At 60.3% G+C, this 10972-nt stretch overlaps 1 pseudogene; it reads left to right on the top strand.

Annotated features, from left to right (window-relative positions):
* The first annotated feature begins 5980 nt into the window (after positions 1–5980).
* Positions 5981–10553, top strand: LOC142819299 (uncharacterized; annotated as a pseudogene).
* The last annotated feature ends 419 nt before the right edge of the window (positions 10554–10972 follow it).

The raw sequence follows: 10972 nt of genomic DNA, 5'->3' as shown, positions 1-10972 counted from the left end.
TGGAACGGCTTCCATATGAAGAACGATTAAAGAGACTAGGACTTTTCATCTTAGAAAAGAGGAGACTAAGGGGGGATAGGCTAGAGAGCTATACAATCATGACAGGCGCAGAGTAAGTGAATAAGGAAAAGTTAGTTACCTGTTCCCATAACACAAGACCTAGGTGTCAGCAAATGAAATGACCAGGCAGCAGGTTTAAAACAAACAAAAGGCAGTATTTCTTCATTCAACACACAGTCAACCTGTGGAACTCCTCGCCAGAGGATGTTGTAAAGACCAGGACTTTAATAGGGTTCAAAAAAGAGCTAGATAAATTAACGGAGGACAGGTCCATCAATGGCTATTAGCCAGGATGGGTAGGGATGGTGTCCCTGGTCTCTGTTTGTCAGGGGCTAGGAATGGATGACGGGGGGGGGGGGTTCACTGGATGATTCCCTGTTCTGTTTCCTCCCTCTGGGCACCTGGCATTGGCCACTGTGGGCAGACAGGACCCTGGGCGGGATGGACCTTTGGGCTGACCCAGCCTGGCCGCTCTGATGTTCTTATCTCTGTAGATGTGGGACTGGGCTGGGCACTGGGAGATCTGGGTCCAGTCCCACCTGTACTCTCTGCCTTGGGCATATGAACAGCTCTTCCCATTAATAGGCACTGAAATCCCCAGGCCAGTGCTGAGAGTCTCAGCCTTTGTCTTCCCATCTGGGAAATGGAGCTAGTGATCCTCCTTTTGCCAGGTCTGGTTAGACAATGAGCACGGATCCTATGGCTCCATGGGCCCCCCTCTCTTTCAAACCCTCTAGGTCAGACTAGAGGTGTGAAGGACTAGTCAGCTTGTCGATTCCCCTCCGCCCCCGCTGCCTCGATCAGATAGTGTTGAACTCTTGGAAGAAGCTCAGCTCACATTCAGCTTTGGGGTAAATCCATTCCAGACACAGTATCGTCTGGTGGCGTTTGCTTGTGAAGGCACAGGCTGAACCTCTCTAGCCCGGCATTCTGCTCCGGCAACACCCATGGCCCGGCACCATGTGAGCTCGCCGGGTGTCCCCTTACCAGGGGGTGGCCAAGTGTCCCACGGTCCCATGAAGTTTGTTTGCAGCCCCCAGCCCTGGCTCTCAGGGTTCTGGGCTGTTCTTTAGCTCTGACATACCCCCAATGTCTCCTCGAAGCCCACCCGGCAGTGGCCGTATTGGTGACAGCGCTGACCTCCTGTGGTCTGGCCAGGGCTCCAGTGCGGCACCATTCCGGTACCAGCATGTCGATGCCTCTCTGCTCCGGGGGGGCGGGTTCCAGGGCTCTCGTCCAGAGGCTCAGGTGGAAATAACAGGCCTGGAGTTTGCCAGTTGTAGGTTTTTGATGGCCAAATCCTGTTCAAGCTGGCGAATGCAGCTGCCACTTTGCCAAATTAGCTTTCTGCCGGCTCTGCCAGGCTGCTCTGCACCCAGACACGTACCAACAAGGGCCAGGCTTGGTGCACCTGGGACATTTTCCTGAGTCCTGGGGGGAGAGGGCAGCGCCAGGCTGAGCAGTTGCTCTCAGGAGACGCTTGTCCTGCCTGGAGCTGGCTGAGAACTGCCCCTCAAAACTGCCGGCTGCCAAATGGCTTCCCTCACACTGGATTTCTTCCAGACAAGTGCCGTTCTCAGGCACATTTCCCAGGTTTTCATTAGAAAGGAAAATGCTCATTTCAGGGTGTTTCAAAGAAGATTTTTTTAAACCAAAACAATTTTCAGGGATGTTTTTGCTGAATTTTTTCCCAGGGTAAAACGTTTGGTTTCCTGACACCGGACTGGATGTTCTAGGCCCAGGAACGGAGCCCGGTGGGCAGCCGAGTCCTTTGGCCATTGGTAACGTATATGGGACCCCCCCTCCAGTCATGGAGACCAGGGATTTCCCAGGCTGCCCGCAGCTCAGTTCTGCTGAGCTGTTTCTTCCTCCCCCCACTGTCAGCCTGTGGCTCAAGGCTTCCTGTGCTCAGAACAGAGTGTGGGGAGCCCCTCACCTGACCGCAGTCGCCAGCGCTGACAGTGCCCTCGGGTCTGCAAGGCTGTCGCTGATGTTCCCTGTCCTGGGTGCTGGGCACACGAGGGCACTCCCTGTTCTGAAACCAAGCGAATTCTCTAGCGAGGGGGCCACTTACAGAGATGCTGCGACCGCATGGACATTGGAGCCATGTGCACACAGACTGACTTCCTGCTGCTTCTTGCAAACTGCCCCCCCCCCCCCCCACAGTCCATGCAGGTTCCCACAGTCGACACAAATAAATTAACCCTTGCCAGCCACTGCCTCCCGATGGGGTAAGCATCCTTCCCCCTTGTTAGCAGCAGGGAAAGTAAGACTCTCAGGGTATGTCTACACTACAGCACTATTTCAAATTAAGCTAATTTGAAATAACGCATCTATACACAAAAACTAGTTCGAAATAGCGTTTTGCTATTTCAAAATAGCGCGTCCACACTGAGTGGACCCTGAACCGAGGTTAAGGCTGGCTGGAAGCAGTGCCGGCAGGGCATCAGGTTAGGACTTAGTGTGTGGGGCTGCTGCCTGAGGCTAACTGAGCTCCATGCTTAAAGGGACCCGACCCCCACACCTGACAGACAGTTCTCGGGGTTCCCCGCTTGCTTGTCTACCTCGATGAGGGACAGCAAAGCAGTCCTGGCTTGGAGTGCCCTGAGTGCCCGAACTCGGTACACCACAGCACTCGGCCACATGGAACCAGAGCTGCCCCTGGGCATGCCGGTGCATCTCGTGGGGTCGTTGCCATCAGCCTGGCTGCACTTGTTGCAGGCTGCCATCCGGGGGTCCATCAGGGGGCTGTCAGGATCCAGGAGGCCCTGAGGGAGAGCGTCCACACCGAGGAGCCCTCGGAGCCTCCCTGGTCTTCCCCACTGGGGGCTCGTGCCCCATTCCTCCCTCACGTCTTTCCACTTACCCCTCCCTAGCCCCCCTTCCTGATGTCAAATAAAAGACACGTATGTTCAAAAATAGAAACTGGGTTTATTGAACCAAACTGGGGGGGATGGACCTCTGGGGAGACTGGGAAAAGGAGGTGGGAGAGGGGAAAAGAGAGGGTGGGAGAGGGGAGGGGGAAACCTGAGAGGAGGGAGCTGGAAGGGGGAAGCCAGGGGAAGAAGGGCTCAGGGTCGGGGGTCTCACTGGACCAACCTGACTTTCATGCAAACCTGCTCCTGGATTCGCATGTGGCCTTTGGTGGCCAGGCTGGCAGCTATCCTGCCCTAGAAGGCCATGTTCCTCCATCTAGGGCTGAGATCATGGAAGTTGGGGGCATCCCCCTCAAACCTGAATAAAGTCCATGATCTCCACCCTGGACCAGGAAGGCGCCCACCTTCTCCAGCCCCTGGCAGGCTCCTGGGAGCTGGCAGACTGCTCCTGGGGAGCGGTGGAGGGCTGGCTGCCAGTGGCTTGCTGGCTCATGTTTTGGGGCCACTGGGTCAGGGGCCCCGGTGGCCACTGCTGGCTCTGGGCTGGCAGGCTTGGAGCTGGCACAGGCACTGTGGCCAGGGTCTTCCCCTTTAATGTCTCCGGCGCTGGGGGAGAGGAGAGTAAGTTTCCCTGGTTGTGCCCAGAGTGGCCACCAGGGCTCCCTGGGAAGGGCTGGAGGCCCCCTATTTCCAATTAAGTGTCTACACAGCACTTCATTCCAAATAGCTCTTTCGAATTTGGCATTACTCCTCGTAGAATGAGGTTCCACTATTTCGAATTTATTTCAAAATAGCCGTTTGCCTGTGTAGACGCTATTAAAGTGAATTCGAAATAACTGCTATTTTGAATTAACTTTGTAGTGTCGACATACTCTAAGAGGCAAACCGCCAGCCAATGAGCACAGCATCACACGATGCTCAGTGGCAGAGTTGGGAATATTTCTCTCCCCCTCCCCCCGCCCGAATTCCATGCTGATGTCTCAGCCTTGTGTAAAGCCACATTCAGGGCCAGACAGGGCGCTGGCCTGGGCCTTGTTTGGCACCAGGATGCTTGTGGCTGGTGATGTGCACTGGACAGGCAGGCTCTATTCAGGGTTTCCCAACCTATGGGTCAGGACCCAAATATGGGGTCGCTATTACATTTCAAAAGGGTCACCAGGTGTCTCCCTGGGTGGCTTTTAAGGAGCCAGTCACACATTTTTTGAATTGCCCTGGGTCACCGAAAGGTTGGGAACCGCTGGTCTATTTCAACACCTTGCTCGCAGGAGCTGCCCTCCCAGCCGGCTCAGCCCAGGGGGGTTACTTGCTGGGTGATGGGCGCAGCATGCCTGGCCTCCGTGGGCTGGGGCTGGCGGAGAGAAGCCCAGAGTTCAGCGGCTCTGCAGGGGCGGAAAAGGGGGTGGGAAGAGCCCCCAGCTGAGAAGAGAGCTGCCCTGGGCGGCTGTGTGCATCTCCCAGAGGCTGGGGGAGGAGTGCGACCAAAGGCAGGATGTGGTACAGTGCTGAGAGCTCAAAATAACCACAGGAGAGGAGCCGAGAGCAGAGCCGCTCCTTTGGCCTTGGCAACCCACAAACTGCCGGGAGACCCCCCACCCCCGGCCCCATGGGGCGTGAGAAGGGGGGAGGGCAGATGGGCGCGGGGGCAAGGTGCAGTTGACTCACAAGTGACCTTAGGCAAGTCACATGGATATGACTGCGCTGCAAATAAACACTCGCAGCCAGACCCTGCCTGCTGGCCTTCTGGGGCCCTGGACTCCAAATGTCGACAGCCCCTTAGCCCAAGCCCCACAAGCCCAAGCCAGCTGGCCAGGACCAGCCCCCGGTGTCTCACTGAAGTGTAAGCATAGCCTCAGCTGCTCTGTGCCTCAGTTTACTGTTTGGAACGTGGAAATCAGGGTATGGCCATGCTGCAGGAAGGAGGGCATCCATTAATGCTGGGCGAGTTGCTATAGCGACAGGGCCCCTGTGCAGAGTGCGGGGATGGGCAGAGACTGCAAAGGCTTTGGAGTAGCACTACACGTGTGAAACCAGGCTGGGAATGGGCCCTGCCCCTACAGACACGGGCCCCGCCTCCGAGAGTTCAGGTGACAAAGTCCCAGGCCTGTTCCCAGGTGGGTGGCTTGCACTTTATGGGGCTCAGAGTGGGCCTTGCCAATGTCATGCTTATAAGAGCCATACGGGATCTTTTTCAGGGGAAAAGGCCAATACGCCGTATTTACTGAGAATACTGGAGAGAAGCCATTACCGCCTGCGTGCGCGCACACACACACACACACACACACACACACACACACACACACACACACACACACACACACACACACACACACACACACGTCCTGCAGATGGTGCATAGTGACCAGCTCAGGTCAGTCTCACCGGCCAGGCCGGGCTGACTGAGCGAGGAGTCGGGTTCCTCTGAGACCCCTCTGAGGCTTGGCTTGCAGGACTGAACCCGGAGTCCTATGGCCAGAGCCCCCCTTCTTACACGTCAGTTCCCATTGGGGTCTGAGGATATTGTGGATACAGTGTCATGCTGCCCTCATCCACCCTTAGGAGGTGTTAATCAGGTTTCAGAGTTCTCCTTTGATGGGGATTGTCAGGCTGCCCTCTTGGGCCGGTCTCTGCCTGTCTCCAGGGTTGTCAATGCTGCCAATTTAATTCAGCCTCAAGACACAAAGGCTGTTTCCTTCTTATCTTCAAAGCTTCCACTTCTTCTGGATCACCTGGGCATCTGTGCTGGCGTTCACTCACACCTCCTCCACTCACACCCCTGTGCAGAGTTTGAGACAAGATCAATAGTTACTAGAAGACTTGAAAAACGTACACAGCAAATAGTCTGGTAGCACTTTAAAGACGAACAACCATAGAGCCAGTCATCTGAGGAAGTGGGCTGTGCCCACGAAGCTCCTGATCCCATCGACGTGGTTCGTTAGTCTCCAAAGTGTCACCAGATCATTGGTTGTTTTTTAAGTTTTTCCTGTTCCAGACGAACGCGGCTCCCCCGAAGCTTTAGGAGACAGGACTTAGTTTGTGATGCAGACATGAGGCACAAGGTAATTTGCAATGCTGACAGGGAGCAAGGCCTTCCAGTTACATTATCTAATCCTGAGAGACAGAGGCAGAAGCTACCGAACTTGCAAGCGACTCCTTGTACGCCACATGTGCAGTCTTACAACCGACGGTTTTGCTACACCTGGAGCAGCACGCTCCCTATCTACCAGGAGGGCAGGTTCACCAGATCGGCACAGATCCACCCTGCGGCTCATCTGGCATCCGCCCGCCCCCACAGCCCCCCGCTGTCTCACAAGCGTCTCCGGCTCGAGGACAGCAACAGGCCCTGGGTGATGGGGGCCCCTCTGTGCAAGGCGCTGCATGTACACACAGGGAGAAGCAGCCTCGCTCCGAGCAGTCAGACAAGGTGTGTGTGCGGGGTGGGGGGAGGAAACGTTAGTAAAAGCATTTCGCAGCAGGGACCAGAGAGATGAAGGGACTGGCCTGAGGTCACGCGGGGAGTCGGTGGCAGAGATGGGAACTGCCCCATACCACCTGGCTCCCATCTAGTCTCTTAGTAGAACCAGGCAAAGCACAAGACCCCCAGGAGCCGTGTCCCAGCCTGGCCCTGCAGAGCTCACACAGTGCGTCCAGGCCACCGCTTCCCGCCTGACAGCCCCGCCCCCGTCCCCCAGGCCCTGCTCCAACCCGCTTCTTCCACCCCTTGTCCCCCTGCTCTGTGGCAGAGGGAGCCCCAGGTGAACTGCCCCAGCTGCCCCACACCCTGAGCTGACTCGAGCTGAGCCCCCCAGCTTGTGGGGACAGGGGGAGTAAGGACAGGGCCTTGGGACAGGCTGTAGGGTTAGGGGAAGCTCAGCCTCCCCTGGCTTCTCGTACCCGCTACCCGTGTCCACAAGTCTGCCCACAGACCCACCTGGCATCTGCCCAGCTGAGGTCCCTGCGAGAGGCGTCTGAGCTGGGGCAGGACACTGGTGATTTGGGGAGGAGCCCAAGCCTCCCCGCCCCGAGCTAGGAACACACCAGGCAGGTGTGCACGGCAGCCAAGGCCACCCCTCAAGCTGCAGTCTGGACGGGCACTTCAGCCGAGGCAGCTTTCGGGCAGATCTGGTGCCCAGCCAACAAGCAACGCTGGGCTTTCTTCCAGACGGCTGGCTCAATGAGTCTCCCTGAGGGTCTGGAGAGAGCCTTCAGCAAAGTCAGTGCCTTGCTGAGCTACAAACCCCGCTGGCCCTCCTCAAAGCTTTTGGAGCGCGGCTGTAACACATATTCAGTGAGGGGTCACGAAGGCGGCTGGTATGAAGATCACACAAAACAAAGGAGTGTTCCCAAAAGCAACGCGCCTTGCTATGAACACACCCCACCATGCCGGCTGATGCATTTAAACGAGTGTCGTTGGTTCGGTGTTAAACGCCCGGCATTCCGGAGGGATTACAAAGGCTTAGGAGTACGTGTGACATAGCGAATCACCGTAGAGATATTGCATGAAGGGAATGTAAAACAGAGGGGCTGCAGCGTGGTTCCCATGATACTGGTGTTGTGCTCAGCCGGGCAGCTGACTTGTCCTCATGACAGTTTTCGCAAATAAATCTCTGAGGGTGTCTACACTAACCTCCCTAGTTCGGCTAGTGTAGACATACCTGACGGACTTCGGAGCACGTCGGACAAACCTGCAACCGGCATTTTTCTATTCCCAGCGTCAGTGCTTTGAATTAGGAACCTTCTGCCTACATTTGAGAAAAGTGGGGGGGGAGGGGGGTTCCCAGTGCGATTTGCTGTATTTGGGTTCAGGGATTTGGCTGGAAGGGGGAGCGGAGAGCAGGCGGGATGAGAAGCGGGAGGCAGTAGAAGGGGACGGGGCTGGGGTGCAGTGTGAGCAGAAGGGCTGGGCTGGGCCGTGCCAACTTCTTACCCAGGCACTTGCTCTGAGTCCCGCCACCCAGAACTGCCCCCAGCCCCGCGGCCTAGCTGGGGAGCAGCTGCGTGGCACAGCTGGCGAAGCGCCCCCTGGGGGCTGCCTGGGGCACGGCCCCTCCTGCTAGCAAACCTGCCCTGGGCATGAGGGTCACAGGGGCAACACAGCCCGAGGGAGGGGGTGGCAGGGAAGCCAGGCGGCTGCAGCCAGCGGGGTGGCTCGGTTTCTGGTGAGTTGTATTTCCCTCTCCCTGCCCTGTGCGGTCCCAGCTCCGGGGGACTTTGCGCCCGTGTTGCAGTGAAGACAAGCTGTTTCCCCCGCCCAGCGCTCTGCCCCCGTGGGGTCTCTGCCTTGCGACAGGGCTGCAAGTGTTAGGGCGTGTCTAAACTAGATTCGGCTGATCAGCAGAGGGAAATCAGCCACTGTCAGCAGCCACTCCTTCACCCGCGTCGCAGAGCCGGAGCCCTGCAACCGCCTGTGTGCGCAGCCCCCCCCGGCGCCCGAAGAGAAAGCGCCCGGCCTGGGTCAGCGCCGCCGCGGTGCAGGGAGACAAGTCTCTGTTCTACATGCGGGTCAAGGCCACGGTGGCCAGGGAGACCGGGGCTGACCGTGGCGCCATCAGGGAGCGACCCCGCATCTTTAAGGCCCGTTTGCCGGCTCGCGCCTGAGCAGCTTCCACCCCAGATCTGAGCTGGGGGACCCGGTCGTGGAGGCAGAGGGCCACGTGGGGGGGGCAGGGGAGGGGGCCTGGTGCGACGCCTCCATCAGCCAGGAGCCGGGGGCCACCACGGAGCAGGGCCTGGCCTGCTGCCACCTCTGCCCTAGCCTGCGGGCCCTCGTCCAGCACAGGCTGCATAAAGGCTTCAGCTGCCGCATCTACCGCCGCGTGCTGGGCCGGCTGCGGGCGGGAGAGGCGCCCGGGGAAGAGGCGGCGAGGCAGGACCCGCAGCCGGGAGTGCAGCTGGTGTGGGGGAGATAGGCCTGACACGGGCCCCCGAGCACGGCCCTGCCCCCCACCATTCTTCAGGGCAGCCAGTGGGACACACGTGCCGGCTGCTGGCCTGAGACCAGTCTCCCCGGCCGGCCAGCGCTCCGGGCCGGCACCAGGGACCAAGAGGCCGAGGCGGAGCAGCCGGGCCACCTCCCTCCACTGGCCAAGCCAGAGGGGCCACCTGCAGATGCCACAGCCAGGCCCACCAGCGACGGGCGCAGCCGGCCTGGCCCCGGGAGGAGGGAAGAGCGGAGAGCCGGGCCCGAGAGGGCGCGTTGCCCGTCCAGAGGGATGGAGCCTGGGACCTCAGAGCCACACGCGCCAGCCCAAGCCGGGAGGACCGGGCCGAGAAGACGCCTCCACGGACACAGAGGGTCATGGCCCCGCCACCACTGGGCACAAAGCCAGGACTGGAGACCCGCCCACCCGCCGTCGGCTAAGTGGTTTCTGGCCGGGGGGCTCTGTTGGGGGGGTGACCTAGGTTCAGGGAGAGTCTTCAGAGCTTGTGAGCTAGGACAGGGAGATAAATGGGCTGGGGAAGAGGTCTCGGTGGGGGAAGGGGGTATGGGCAGCAGCAAGGGGGCTAGATGGCAGGAAGAGGGTTGGGTGAGGAAGGGGGCTGGGTGGGGGAAGGGGCAGTGGATGGGGACAGGGGACTGAGTGAGGGAAGGGCTTGTGGGTGGAGTTGGGGGCTGGGTGGAGTTAGGGGGCTGGGTGTGGGAAGGGGCTGTGAGAGGGGGAAGGGTGGTTGAGTGGGGGTAGCGGGCTGGGTGAGGGAAGGGGCTGTGGGTGGGGGTGAGGGTGGGGCAGGGCAGGAGGGATGAAGGGGTGAGGGTGGGCTGGGGTGGGGCAGAAGGCAGGAAGGGGTGAGGGTGGGGTGGAGCAGGAGGGAGGAAGGGGGGCTGGAGGCAGGAAGGGGTGGGGGTGGGGTGGGGCAGGAGGCAGGAAGGGGTGAGGGTGGGGTGGAGCAGGAGGGAGGAAGGGGGGCTGGAGGCAGGAAGGGGTGGGGGTGGGGTGGGGCAGGAGGCAGGAAGGGGTGAGGGTGGAGTGGGGCAGGAGGGAGGAAAGGGTGGGGGGGCTGGAGGCAGGAAGGGGTGAAGGCGGGGTGGGGCAGAAGGGAGGAAGGGGGGCTGGAGGCAGGAAGGGGTGAAGGCGGGGTGGGGCAGAAGGGAGGAAGGGGGGCTGGAGGCAGGAAGGGGTGAAGGCGGGGTGGGGCAGAAGGGAGGAAGGGGGGCTGGAGGCAGGAAGGGGTGAAGGCGGGGTGGGGCAGAAGGGAGGAAGGGGGGCTGGAGGCAGGAAGGGGTGAAGGCGGGGTGGGGCAGAAGGGAGGAAGGGGGGCTGGAGGCAGGAACGGGTGGGGGTGGGGACTGGATGGATCTAGTCCATCCTCCCTGACCCCTAAAATATTGATCTCGTTCCCCCGCCCTCCCCTTGGCCTCCCACCAGCCCCCCTCCCCGGGGCCGGTCTGGGCTGAAGACTAGCCGATCCCTGTCCCCTCTTCCAGCTGGGAGCCCTGAGGCTCCGACACCCGCCACGTTAACGACCAACGGCAAGAAAACGCTTGGCAAGCGGCAGGCTCGGGTCCCGCCCGGCCCACGCCCCGGCCCGCCTCTGGGCTCCGGCAGGGTGTGCGGGGTGCAAAGAGCCAAGGACCGAACAGTCGCTATCCGGAACAGAGGACCGGCTGGCAGTCACTGAGGGCAGGGGCCACTAGGCAGCGCTGCTGCCCGCTGGTAGGCGCAGTAGGAGCCCTCAGAAGCCGGGTCCTTCCCGGGCGCGGGGCTGGCAGGGGCCGGGCGCAGGCAGAACTGGGGGCGGGGCGCTGCAGTGTATGGACTGGGGGGCGGGGGGCACAGATTGCAACGGGGTAAGACCATGCAGGGCCAAGCGCGGAGCTGGCACGGCTGGGGCATCTGCCTGGGCCTGGGGACAAAGCAGCCCCTTTAATTAACCAAGTAAGCGGGGGCCAGGCCGCTGCCCCAGCCCGGCTGGGAGTCCCCCACCTGCAACAGGCTGGGCTGCAGCACGGTCAGGGGCTGCTCCGCCTGCCCACGGCGGGCCCCCTGGGGATGGAGAGCAGGCACCCCCAGAGCAGGTTAGGCACCTCTGTGCAGGCT

Source organism: Pelodiscus sinensis, chromosome 21 (assembly GCF_049634645.1).
Source record: "Pelodiscus sinensis isolate JC-2024 chromosome 21, ASM4963464v1, whole genome shotgun sequence".
Lineage (NCBI taxonomy): Eukaryota > Metazoa > Chordata > Testudines > Trionychidae > Pelodiscus > Pelodiscus sinensis.
The sequence above is the reverse complement of the archived record's forward strand: the minus strand, read 5'-3'. Positions and strand labels throughout refer to the sequence as shown.